The sequence below is a fragment of the Pseudophryne corroboree genome (genome assembly GCF_028390025.1).
Source record: "Pseudophryne corroboree isolate aPseCor3 chromosome 3 unlocalized genomic scaffold, aPseCor3.hap2 SUPER_3_unloc_10, whole genome shotgun sequence".
NCBI classification, from domain to species: Eukaryota; Metazoa; Chordata; class Amphibia; order Anura; family Myobatrachidae; genus Pseudophryne; species Pseudophryne corroboree.
The window spans coordinates 1,296,900-1,309,226 of NW_026967494.1; the positions used below are offsets into that span (position 1 = coordinate 1,296,900).

The 12,327-nt window shown below is 46.4% G+C and overlaps 1 protein-coding gene across 1 annotated transcript in view; it reads right to left on the reverse strand.

Moving 5' to 3' along the window:
* LOC134983214 (oocyte zinc finger protein XlCOF6-like) overlaps nucleotides 1-11,793 on the reverse strand; it is a 126,524-nt gene extending 114,731 nt beyond the window's left edge. The window contains exons 1-2 of the mRNA XM_063948953.1: nucleotides 11,694-11,793; nucleotides 2,374-2,438 (exon numbers count right to left, since the gene is read on the reverse strand). The gene's annotated coding sequence lies outside the window, so the exon portion shown is untranslated. The remainder of the gene's footprint in view (nucleotides 1-2,373; nucleotides 2,439-11,693) is intronic.
* Nucleotides 11,794-12,327: the final 534 nt, after the last annotated feature.

Consider the following 12,327-nt stretch of genomic DNA (forward strand, 5'->3'; position numbering starts at 1 on the left):
TTAATCATCATATTATACTGAAGTATTGCAGGAATAATATGCAAGAGAAAACTCAAAAATAAATAAAAGAAATGTTCATGGAAACATATGCAAAACAAGCTGATGAATAAATGTTGGATTGTCCAAATATAAACAAGCTTTGATGCAGAACTGCAGATTGTGTTTAACTGGTTAATGCAGACATGGTGAATTAACTGTAAGAATTTGCAATGGAGTTTTGAGGGTTAACTGAGAGACTGTGATGAATTATCCTTGTAATGACAACATAGCAAATAAAAAGTACTGAATTGGGTTACTTGCGGGTTCCGGAGATCACTGTGAAACTGTAGTAGAAGACAAGGTGATGAATGGGTTAAATGCAGAGTTGAACAAACGAACAGCTGAGAGAAACGAAATCCTCCAGACTTTGAATGATAGGCAGACTGACAAGGTAACCTCATGCAGGACACTGGGAATCCAACTATTTCCAATAGGAGTGCAATTAACTGACAGCACAGCGGAGAGCCGGTGGATCTTTCAGCAGTGAAGGCTGCAGACGGACCTCTGGGAACGGAGGCGATATCTGGACCACTGGAATCACACAGGAATGCACGGAGAGAGCTCAGAGCTAGAGCACAGCGTTGATACAACAAAGCACTGGCCCAGAGTAACATAATCCCAGCCTACTTAAAGGCAGCACAAGCACGGGATTGGCTTACACCTGCCCACAGGTGTTTTCACAAGTGCTCTGTATTACCTATTTGGTCTCCAACATGGCCACCTCCTATACAGCAGACACACCGCAGTGCCTTAGGCCATTTGGTCCCCGCACTCACAGTTCCCAGACTCTGCATTACCTGTGCCATTGATCACGCCGCGTCCCCACACGGGCACACAGCACCACGAGCAACCGCACTGGCAACGGATGAACCCCAGAACCCGCAAAGGTGAGAGACCGGTTCGTGACAATAAGTGACATCAGAGTGACTATCCCGGACCCCCTAACCTCCCCAGTCATGTTCTTGTATTATTTCTATATATATATATATATTTATATATATATATGTGACGTCAGAGCGACTATCCCAGACCTTCTCACCTCCCCAGTCATGTCCCTGTATTATTACTATAGGTATAAGTGATGTCACAGTGACACTACAAGGAGTGTGATATACATTTGCTTCATACTGCTCCAATTATCACCTGTTACACATGCCAGGGATATTATGGGCCTTGCTTTAATATATCCTAGAATTTGAGCAATATTTTCAATCCCCACAATTACATATAATAAAATTAATAACAATAATAATAACAACGACACTAAAGGCTGCACCCCAGTATAAAAATAACACTAGCTACTCGTTCTTTATAATATTAATAATAGGACAACAAAGGTTGCTCCTCCTGTATAATAATAATAATAATAGGACACCACAGGTTGCTCCTCCTGTATAATAATAATAATAATAATAATAATAATAGGACACCACAGGCTACTCCCCCTGTATTATAATATAGTGTTCACTCTAGGATATTTTTAGGGCAGGGTGCTGAGCAGTGAAGAGGGCACATTTTTATCTTGAAGGGCACATTTTTATCTTGAAGGGCACATTTTTGATGTGACACTTTGCACACAAAGCATAGCGTATATGGGCCCTCATTCCGAGTTGTTCGCTCGGTATTTTTCATCGCATCGCAGTGAGAATTCTCTTAGTGCGCATGCGTAATGTTCGCACAGCGCATGCGCCAAGTAACTTTACTACGAAGAAAGTATTTTTACTCACGGCTTTTTCATCGCTCCGGCGATCGCATTGTGATTGACAGGAAATGGGTGTTACTGGGCGGATGTACGGCGTTTTAGGGGCGTGTGGCTGGAAACGCTACCGTTTCCGGAAAAAACGCAGGCGTGTCCGGAGAAACGGTGGGAGTGCTTGGGCGAACGCTGGGTGTGTTTATGACGTCAGCCGGGACCGAAAAGCACTGAATTGATCGCACAGGCAGAGTAAGTCTGGAGTTACTCTAAAACTGCTAACTCGGTTTTGATCGCAATATTGCGCATACATCGGTCGCACATTTAAGAAGTTTAGATTCACTCCCAGTAGGCGGCGGCTTAGCGTGTGTAACTCTGCTGAAATCGCCTTGCGAGCGAACAACTCGGAATGAGGGCCTTGTTTATAGTTTTTGTACATACATTTTGCCTTTAGTAAATCATATACCCATACATACATACATATAAGACACCTAACATCTATACTGAGAAACATACTGTATATGTCTAGTCTTCTATGTGTTATAAATCAGAAAAGTTATACAATGGGTTAAAATATATAGGAATAAAATAAGTCTGTTCTACTGGGGAAATACTGTAAGCAGTACATGCTCACTGCTTACCCTGTTCTTTTCCTCTTTATCAGAGTGCTGTGTTAGTTACAGTGACTCCTCTGCCATCCAGTTCTCTAAGGATAGAAATTGTGTTCCAATATCAGAGGTGGGCAAGGAGTAGACGACAACATTGTAACCTGCACTCTGCCTGCTGCATTCTGTATACAAGGGGGCGATTTATGGTCCTGCAGGGTGCACCGAGACAGGGCAGGGGGCAGCACCCTGCTGAGACAGCCTAGAAGGAACACTATAATAACAGGACACCACAGGCTGCTCCCCCTGTATAATAATAACAGGACACCACAGGCTGCTCACCCTGTATAATAATAATAATAATAATAATAATAATTACAGGACACCACAGGCTGCTCACCCTGTATAATAATAACAGGACACCACAGGCTGCTCCCCCTGTATAATAATAACAGGACACCACAGGCTGCTCACCCTGTATAATAATAACAGGACACCACAGGCTGCTCACCCTGTATAATAATAACAGGACACCACAGGCTGCTCACCCTGTATAATAATAACAGGACACCACAGGCTGCTCACCCTGTGTAATAATAACAGGACACCACAGGCTGCTCACCCTGTATAATAATAATAACAGGACACCACAGGCTGCTCACCCTGTATAATAATAACAGGACACCACAGGCTGCTCCCCCTGTATAATAATAATAATAACAGGACACCACAGGCTGCTCACCCTGTATAATAATAATAATAATAATACTAATAACAGGACACCACAGGCTGCTCACCCTGTATAATAATAATAATAATAATAATAACAGGACACCACAGGCTGCTCACCCTGTATAATAATAATAATAACAACAACAACAACAACAACAGGACACCACAGGCTGCTCACCCTGTATAGTAATAATAATAATAATAATAATAATAACAACAACAGGACACCACAGGCTGCTCCATCTGTATAATAATAACAGGACACCACAGGCTGCTCACCCTGTATAATAATAATAATAATAATAATAATAATAACAACAACAGGACACCACAGGCTGCTCCATCTGTATAATAAATAACAACAACTAAAACAGGACACTACAGACTGCTCATCCTGTATAATAATAATAATAATAACAGGACACCACAGTCTGCTCCCCCTGTATTATAATAATAATAATAATAGTAATAGGATTTTAATACCTACCGGTAAATGCTTTTCTCTTAGTCCGTAGAGGATGTTGGGGACTCCGTAAGGACCATGGGGTATAGACGGGAGCCACAGGAGACATGGGCACACTATAAGACTTTGAATGTGTGTGAACTGGCTCCTCCCTCTATGCCCCTCCTCCAGACTCCAGTTAGAGAACTGTGACCAGGGAGACGGACATTTCGAGGAAAGAATTTATTGTTTAAACACGGTGAGTGTCATACCAGCTCACACCATGAACATACCGCAGAACGTGGCATTCAATAGAACACCAGCCAACGGCATGAAAAATACACAGCCACATGCTGCGAGAATATGTAACACAACCAGTGTGTCAACACAACCAATAATAAGACACCGCATGCCATGGCATGCACAACGTCAGCAACAGCCTGACAGAAAAGAAACACCACAAGAGTGTAACCATAACCAATAACTGCAGAGACAGTACGCACTGGGACGGGCGCCCAGCATCCTCTACAGACTAAGAGAAAAGGATTTACCGGTAGGTATAAAAATCCTATTTTCTCATACGTCCTAGAGGATGCTGGGGACTCCGTAAGGACCATGGGGTTTATACCAAAGCTCCAGACCGAGCGGGAGAGTGCGGACGACTCTGCAGCACCGATTGAGCAAACATGAGGTCCCCATCAGCCAGGGTATCAAACTTGTAGAGCTTAGCAAAAGTGTTTGAACCCGACCAAGTATCCGCTCGGCAAAGTTGAACCGCCAAGACTCCTCGGGCATCCGCCCAAGAAGAGCCCACCTTCCTAGTAGAATGGGTCACCACCGAATTCGGTAATGGCAATCCAGCCGTAGAACGAGCACGCCGAATCGGATCACAGATCTAGTGTGTAACCGACTGCAGAGACGCAGGCGCCCCAATCACGCTAGGAGCATACCGGACAAACAGATCCTCTGTTTCCCCAATCTGAGCCAAATTGGCGACATAAATATTCAAAGCCCTGGCTACATCGAGAGACCTTGAATCAGCCAATGCTTAAGTAACCACAGTCATCAAATAGGCTGGTTTCTGCGAAACACCGAAACCACTTTTGGCAGAACTATTATCCGAGTTCTCAATTCCGCTCTATCCACCTGGAAGATCAAACAGGGGCTCTTGTGAGACCCAGCCGCTACTTCTGACACCCGCCTTGCGGACGCCAAAGCCAAAAGCATGACCACTCTCCAAGAGAGAAATTTTAACACAACCTTTCATAATGGTTCCAATCATTGTGACACAAGAAAATGCAACACCACGTCAAGGTCCCACGGTGCCAATGGGGGCACAAATGGAGGTTGGATGTGCAGTACTCCTTCCACGAAGGTCCAAACTTCCGGAAAGGTCGCCAATTCTTTCTTGAAAGAAAATTTATAAGGCCAAAACCGCACTTGAATGAAGCCTAACTTTAGGCCTGCACCCACACCTGCTTGCAAAGAATGGAGAAGAATGACCCAGCTGAAGCTTCCGTAGTAGCCTTCTTGGATTCATACCAAGACACATATTTTCTCCAAACACGGTGGTAAGACTTTCCCGTTACTTCTTTTCTAGCCTGAAGAAGAGTGGAATCGACTTCACTGGGAATACCCTTTCTGGCTAAGGATATGGCGTTCAACCGCCACTCCGTCAAACGCAGCCGCGGTAAGTCTTGATACATGCCCGGATCTTGCTGTAACAGTTCCTCACGTAGAGGAAGAGGCCAGGGATCTTCTATGAGTAAATCTTGAAGAACTGGATACCAAGCCCTCCTTGTTTAGACCGGAACAATGAGGATCGCCTGAACCTTTGTTCTTCTTACATTTATCACCTTCAGAAGAGTGAAAACGGAGGGGACACACAGACTGACTGAAAACATCCAAGGTGTCCCGAGGACGTCCACTGCTATAGCTTGAGTGTCCCATGACTTGAAACAATATCCCTGAGATCTCTCGTTGAGGCGAGACGCCAACATGTCCAATTGAGGCACTCCTCAAGGACTTGTCGCTTCAGCGAAACTTCTCGATGACGACAGTATTTCTCCCAGATGGAGATCGCGTCTGCAGAGGAAACTATTTCTCAGTCGTTCACATCCGGAACGAAGACTGCTAATATAGGCCCTCATTCCGAGTTGATCGGTCGCAATGCGAATGTAGCAGAGTTACACACGCTAAGCCTACGCCTACTGGGAGTGTATCTTAGCATCTTAAAAGTGCGACCGATGTATTCGAAATATTGCGATCACAAACTACTTAGCAGTTTTAGAGTAGCTTCAGACTTACTCTGCCTGTGCGATCAGTTCAGTGCTTGTCGTTCCTGGTTTGACGTCATAAACACTCCCAGCGTTCGCTCAGACACTCCCCCGTTTCTCCGGCCACTCCTGCGTTTTTTCCGGAAACGGTAGCGTTTTCATCCACACGCCCCTAAAACGCTGTGTTTCCGCCCAGTAACACCCATTTCCTGTCAATCACACTACGATCGCCGGAGCGATGAAAAAGGCGTGAGTAAAAATACTATCTTCATTGTTAAATTACTTGGCGCAGTCGCAGTGCGAATATTGCGCATGCGTACTAAGCGGATTTTCACTGCGATTCGATGAAAAAGAACGAGCGAACAACTCGGAATGAGGGCCATAGTGTTTACCAGTCTTTCCACCCAGCAGAAAACTTTTACGGCATCTGCCATTGCCGCTTTGCTCCTTGTTCCGCCCTAGCGGCTTACTTACACCACTGCTGTCAAGTCGTCCGACAGAATTAACACGTGCAGATCACGAAGCATATGTTCATTGAAAATAGCTCTTAATTCAAGAAAGCTTATTGCAGACAAACTTCCCAGCTTGACCTTTTCCTCTGGAAATACTTCCCTTGCAAGGACTGCTCCCCAGTCTCGGAGATCTGCATGCATGAACACCAGGATCTTATCCTGGATTCCGAACCTTCGTCTCTCTAGGAGGTGAGAACTGAGCAGACACCCCAGGAGCGATATCCTGGCCATTAGGCTTATATTCTGGCGCATGTGCAGGTGAGATTCGGACCACATTTCCAACTGGCCCCGTAAATTCCACTCTGGCATTTGACCTGCTCACCGAAAAGGCCTCTTAGGCCGCACCCATCTTCTTCATCAACGAAACATATTGATGTATTGTCACTGCAAATCTGATCTGACTCCGGATCCTCAGACCTCTTTCCACAGGAACACACAGAACCTCAACCGTTCAGTATCTACTCTGATACCCACCTCCGACGTCTACGTCGTTGGGAACAACAGCCTTCCGCTGTGTTGAAAAACAGTCAGAGAGGAACAACGATTTGCACTTGTGTCTTGACCTCGCCTTAATCAGGAGAGTGTCCCAGTACAGAATAACAATGGCTCTGACTAGTGAAAGAATACCATCCTACTGCCACCACTCCGGTGAAATGGCAAAGACAGTCCTGGATATCAACCCAGGTAAGCTGAATGCGGAGAACAATGCATTTAACCCCTTTCTACCTTTACGTGCTGGAGCTCCCTGGCCTGAGAGATTCCATCCTGTAGTTCAACTTCGTAAGGAGAAATCTCTGTTTTCCCCTTTTTTTTTTTACCAGGGATTGCAGGACAATGCCCTGACCTTGAAGCAACTCTGGTATGGTGTCGCGTACTACCTCCCCTTCCAGAGGGGAAACGTCAAGATCTATTTGAAAAATCAGTGAGGGAAACCATCTGTAAACGCCAGTATGTCCGAGTCCATTCCCGGACTGACTGAAGAGTAGTAGACGAGTTCCCACCGGAGTGGCCTCCAGCCAGATAGACCCAGCAACCTGCGGTGGATGTGGTAGAAACAGAAAACGACATCCGCTTCTGCGAACCTAACACGGCTGCAGAACTCTTACTTTTCACCTTCCACAATCTGCACAGAAAGGGAAAAAAGAACGGTATCGAACCGGTTGAAATGACTGCATCCCACAGCAGAATGCGTCACCAACCGTTGTGAGAGAATCTAACTCACGAAGTTAGACTTACCAGTGGTATCCGCCGAGATTGACTGAGGCCTCCCCAAACAGCGGTACACCGTCCCAGGGAAACACTGCAGTATCTCTCGGAGTCAGCCTCAGCATTCCCCCGGCCACACCTCCTGCAGTCGCACGGCAGCCTGCCGCCATGTTATAGAGAAGAATCAACATAAGACACATCCCCTCTCTCTATAGGGTAATTCTATGGGATGTCTTTCCGAATATAAACACTCCTCCATGCGCATGTAATGCAAATAACTCCAAAGCATAGAATAAAATATCACTTAGCTTCCTGCGTACGATCCTTTGTGACAGGGCCCCGTGCAGACCAGGAGTTGACCTTTACAGTATTCTATCCGTGGCGGGAAAAAGAATAAACATTCGGACTCCTTGTGAGGATCTGAGACCAACTCGTCACGGCCGACCTAGAGCTTTATCAACAGAGCGACCAGCACATGAGAAGGAATACTATTACTTCAGCATTCATTAGAAATCATAATATGAATATACATATTGTAATACACATATCCTACATATATATATATATATATATATATATATATATACATACATACATACATACATACACACACGCCATACATATAAGCGGATTGTCCGGGTCCCTAGTGACGTGTTCTGAATGTGTATGACCATGTACTGAATGCCCCAGTTGTGGATCTAACAGGAAACCTTATGGTCGACAGAAAACCTAGCAATCGTTGACAGCAGGGAGTAGGAACCAGGCAAAATAACATTCTTGTGACCCCGAGGGGTACGAGGGAAGTATACATAAATAATTTTAAGCACACTCCCCCACAAATATATTCATGTCTGTGCTCGAGCTACAGGCCCATGGAACAGTACCATATACATATAAATATATATATATATACAGGTTAGTTACAGCATGTTAATTTTCACCCGGTAATACCAGTTGGTGCCGACAGGGTCACCCACATACTACTGTGTCTCCCCTACACCCACCTACTACTGTGTCTCCCCTACACCCACATACTACTGTGTCTCCCCTACACCCACATACTACTGTGTCTCCCCTACACCCACATACTACTGTGTCTCCCCTACACCCACATACTACTGTTTCTCCCCTACACCCACATACTACTGTATCTCCCCTACACCCACATACTACTGTGTCTCCCCTACACCCACATACTACTGTGTCTCCCCTACACCCACATACTACTGTGTCTCCCCTACACCCACATACTACTGTGTCTCCCCTACACCCACATACTACTGTGTCTCCCTACACCCACATACTACTGTTTCTCCCCTACACCCACATACTACTGTATCTCCCCTACACCCACATACTACTGTGTCTCCCCTACACCCACATACTACTGTGTCTCCCCTACACCCACATACTACTGTGTCTCCCCTACACCCACATACTACTGTGTCTCCCCTACAGTGTTTACTTTGAAAAGTATACAATTACTAACCTGTTGACACTTCATCTACTGAATCAAGTATCAACAGGAGTCGGCGATGCCGACAGAGAGAATCCCATAGCTGTTTGCGACCTAGCACTCATACATGTTGACACATGTGGACTAAAAAGCTATAGTGGGTATATCTGACAGGGAAAACACAGACATATATGCAAAACACAATGATTCTCGGCGCGCTTCAGCCCCGCTAATATTTTAGCTTTTTATGCTGGCAGGGGTACGTATGCAGTGCCTATGCACTGTATACGTGTTTAACCAGGCTTAATGGAGAGGATATTGCTGCCCAGGACGCCCCCCCTGCGCCCTGCACCCTTGTAAAGCCGTTGGTGTGTGGGAGCTTTATACTGGTGGGGGTATCGTACACGGTGCCCGGGCACCGACTCTTGCCAGTGAAAAGACCCTCAGTAACTGCTGCCCAGGGCGCTCCCCCCCAGCGCCCTGCACCCTGTGAGTGCCGTTGGTGTGTGGGAGCAATGGAGCGCAGCGCTATCGCTGTACTTACTTCCGTTACTGAAGTCTTCTGCCGTCTGATGTCTTCTGTTCTTCTCATACTCACCCGACTTCTGTCTTCTGTCTTCTGAGGGGGGTGACGGCGCGGCTCCGGGAACAAGCAGCTAGGCCAGGGGTGGGCAATTATTTAAGCTGGGGGGACACCGAACAGTTTCTAATGAATATCGGAGGGCGCTCCCCCCCCTTTCCCCGCAGGCACAAATAAACATACAATGTATAAACACCACTATAAGCCAGTATTAAAAAAGTCCCCAAAGAAAACAAAACAGTGCTGAAAACAAAGACATCACCCAGTATTATGCTGTTATTGATAATATTAGCAGCATGATAGGGGCAGTATGTGCCACACCCAGCCATCTTAATTTATTATAAATTACCTCCCCTCTCCCCTACCCGTTGACCGAGTCTCCCCGATTTGTGAGGCACAGAACTGACTAATACTGCAGTCAGTGAGAGCACCGGAGACAGCCAGTCACTGGTTCAGCCTGTTCTCCTTTGGCACTACCCTTGCACCTCGTCCGGCTCCATTAAAACCCCATGCGGGAACTACCTGAGGAGCTGCAGGAGCTACAGGCAGCCAGCCCAGCAGCCAGTCTCCCACTCTCACGTTAGGACTACGCAGCAGCCTCAACCGCGGCAGACACAACCTGGCTGAGCTCCCGTCCTCTGTAAAAAAATTAAATACATCTGTCAGCAGACCGGCTGACGTGAGACATCACGTGACACGACCGCGAGACCCGCGCCCAGGATTTCCTCAGCGGCGCCGGCAGCAGCTTTGGAGGTGCTGCAGCGCAATCATAAACAGCTCAGCCTGTCAAGCCACTTGTGATTGCGCGCTGGTAGGAGGTAGCGGGCCGGGCAGGATCGGTTTGCGGGCCGCATCCAGCCCGCGGGCCGTATGTTGCCCAACCCTAAGCTAGGCGCACCAAGTGATCGAACCCTCTGGAGCTAATGGTGTCCAGTAGCCTAAGAAGCAGAGCCCTTGAACTAAGAATAAGTAGGTCTGACTTCTCTCCCCTCACTCCCACGATGCAGGGATCCTGTAGCCAGCAGGTCTCCCTGAAAATAAAAAAGCCTAACATAAAGTCTTTCCAAAGAAACTCAGTAGAGCTCCCCTAGTGTGTGTCCAGTCTCTCCTGGGCACAGAATCTAACTGAGGTCTGGAGGAGGGGCATAGAGGGAGGAGCCAGTTCACACCCATTCAAAGTCTTAATAGTGTACCCATGTCTCCTGCGGATCCCGTCTATACCTCATGGTCCTTACGGAGTCTCCAGCATCCTCTAGGACATATGTGAAAATAATAATAATAACAGGACACCACAGGCTGCTTCTCCTGTATAAAAATAACAACAAGACACCACAGGCTGCACCCCTGTATAATAATAATAATAAAATTACACCACAGGCTACTCCCCCTGTATAATAATAACAGGACACCACAGGCTGCTTCCCCTGTATAATAATAATAATAATAATAATAATAATAATAATAATAATAAGAGGACACCACAGGCTACCCCCCTGAATAATAATAACAGGACACCACAGGTTGCTCCCCCTGTATAATAATAATAATAACAGGACACCACTGGCTGCTCCTCCTGTATAATAATAATAACAGGAAACTACAGGCTGCTCCCCCTGTATAATAATAATAATAATAATAATAATAATAATAATAATTACAGGACACCACAAGCTGCTCCCCTTGTATTATAATAATAATAATAATAATAATAACAACAACAGGACACCACAGGCTGCTAAACCTGTATTATTATTATAATATTAATAATAATAATAATAATAATAACAACAACAACTACAGGACACCACAGGTTGCTCCCCCTGTATAATAATAATAACAGGACACTAGAGGCTGCTCCCCCTGTATAATAATAACAACAGGACACCACAGGCTGCTCCCCCTGTATAGTAATAATAGGACACCACAGGCTGCTCCCCCTGTATAGTAATAATAACTGGACACCACAGGCTGCTCCCCCTGTATAAAAATAACTGGACACCACAGGCTGCTCCTCCTGTGTAATAATAACAGGACACCACAGGCTGCTCCTCCTTGTAATAATAATAACAGGACACCACAGTCCGCTCCCCCTGTATAATAATAATATCAGGACACCACATGCTGCTCCCCCTGTATAGTAAGACGTCATTACCTGATCTCCACGGACACTGGGAGGCTGCAGCAGTCGATGAAAACTCACTTCCTGCATGTGGACCGCACAGTCCGGAAGTAAGGTGGAACGCACAGGCAGGAAGTAGGGCATGATTGGCAAAGGCTGCTTACTGGTTACTGGGTCCTCCACTACTACACCCCGCCCACAGCCCAGCACTCTGTAAGGAATGTTAACACACATGTCCTCAGTTCAGGAGGCCGGCGGCCATCTTCTTGTAGACCAGTCCGGCAGCAGCAATAGGTTTCCAGGCCGTGTAGTGACGTCAGGAGCGGCGGCCATTTTCCCCTGGTCTGAGCTCCGCCTTCCTTCTATCATTCCCACAAGGCAGCAGGAGCAGAGAGCAGCCATTGCTGTGTCTGGCAGCAGGTAATGATATTATTATTATTATTCTATAGGCTGAGCAGCTTTGGTGTCAGGTTCTGTACTACAGGGGGAGCAGCCTCTGGTGCCTTGTTATAGTGCAGCTGGAGCAGCCTCTGGTGCTGCATTATCCCTGTACAGGTGGCTGACACTCTAGTGTCCTATTACCGTAATACAGGTGGCGCAGACCCCGCCGTTACCGTAATACAGGTGGCGCAGACCCCGCCGTTACAGTAATACAGGAGGCGCAGAC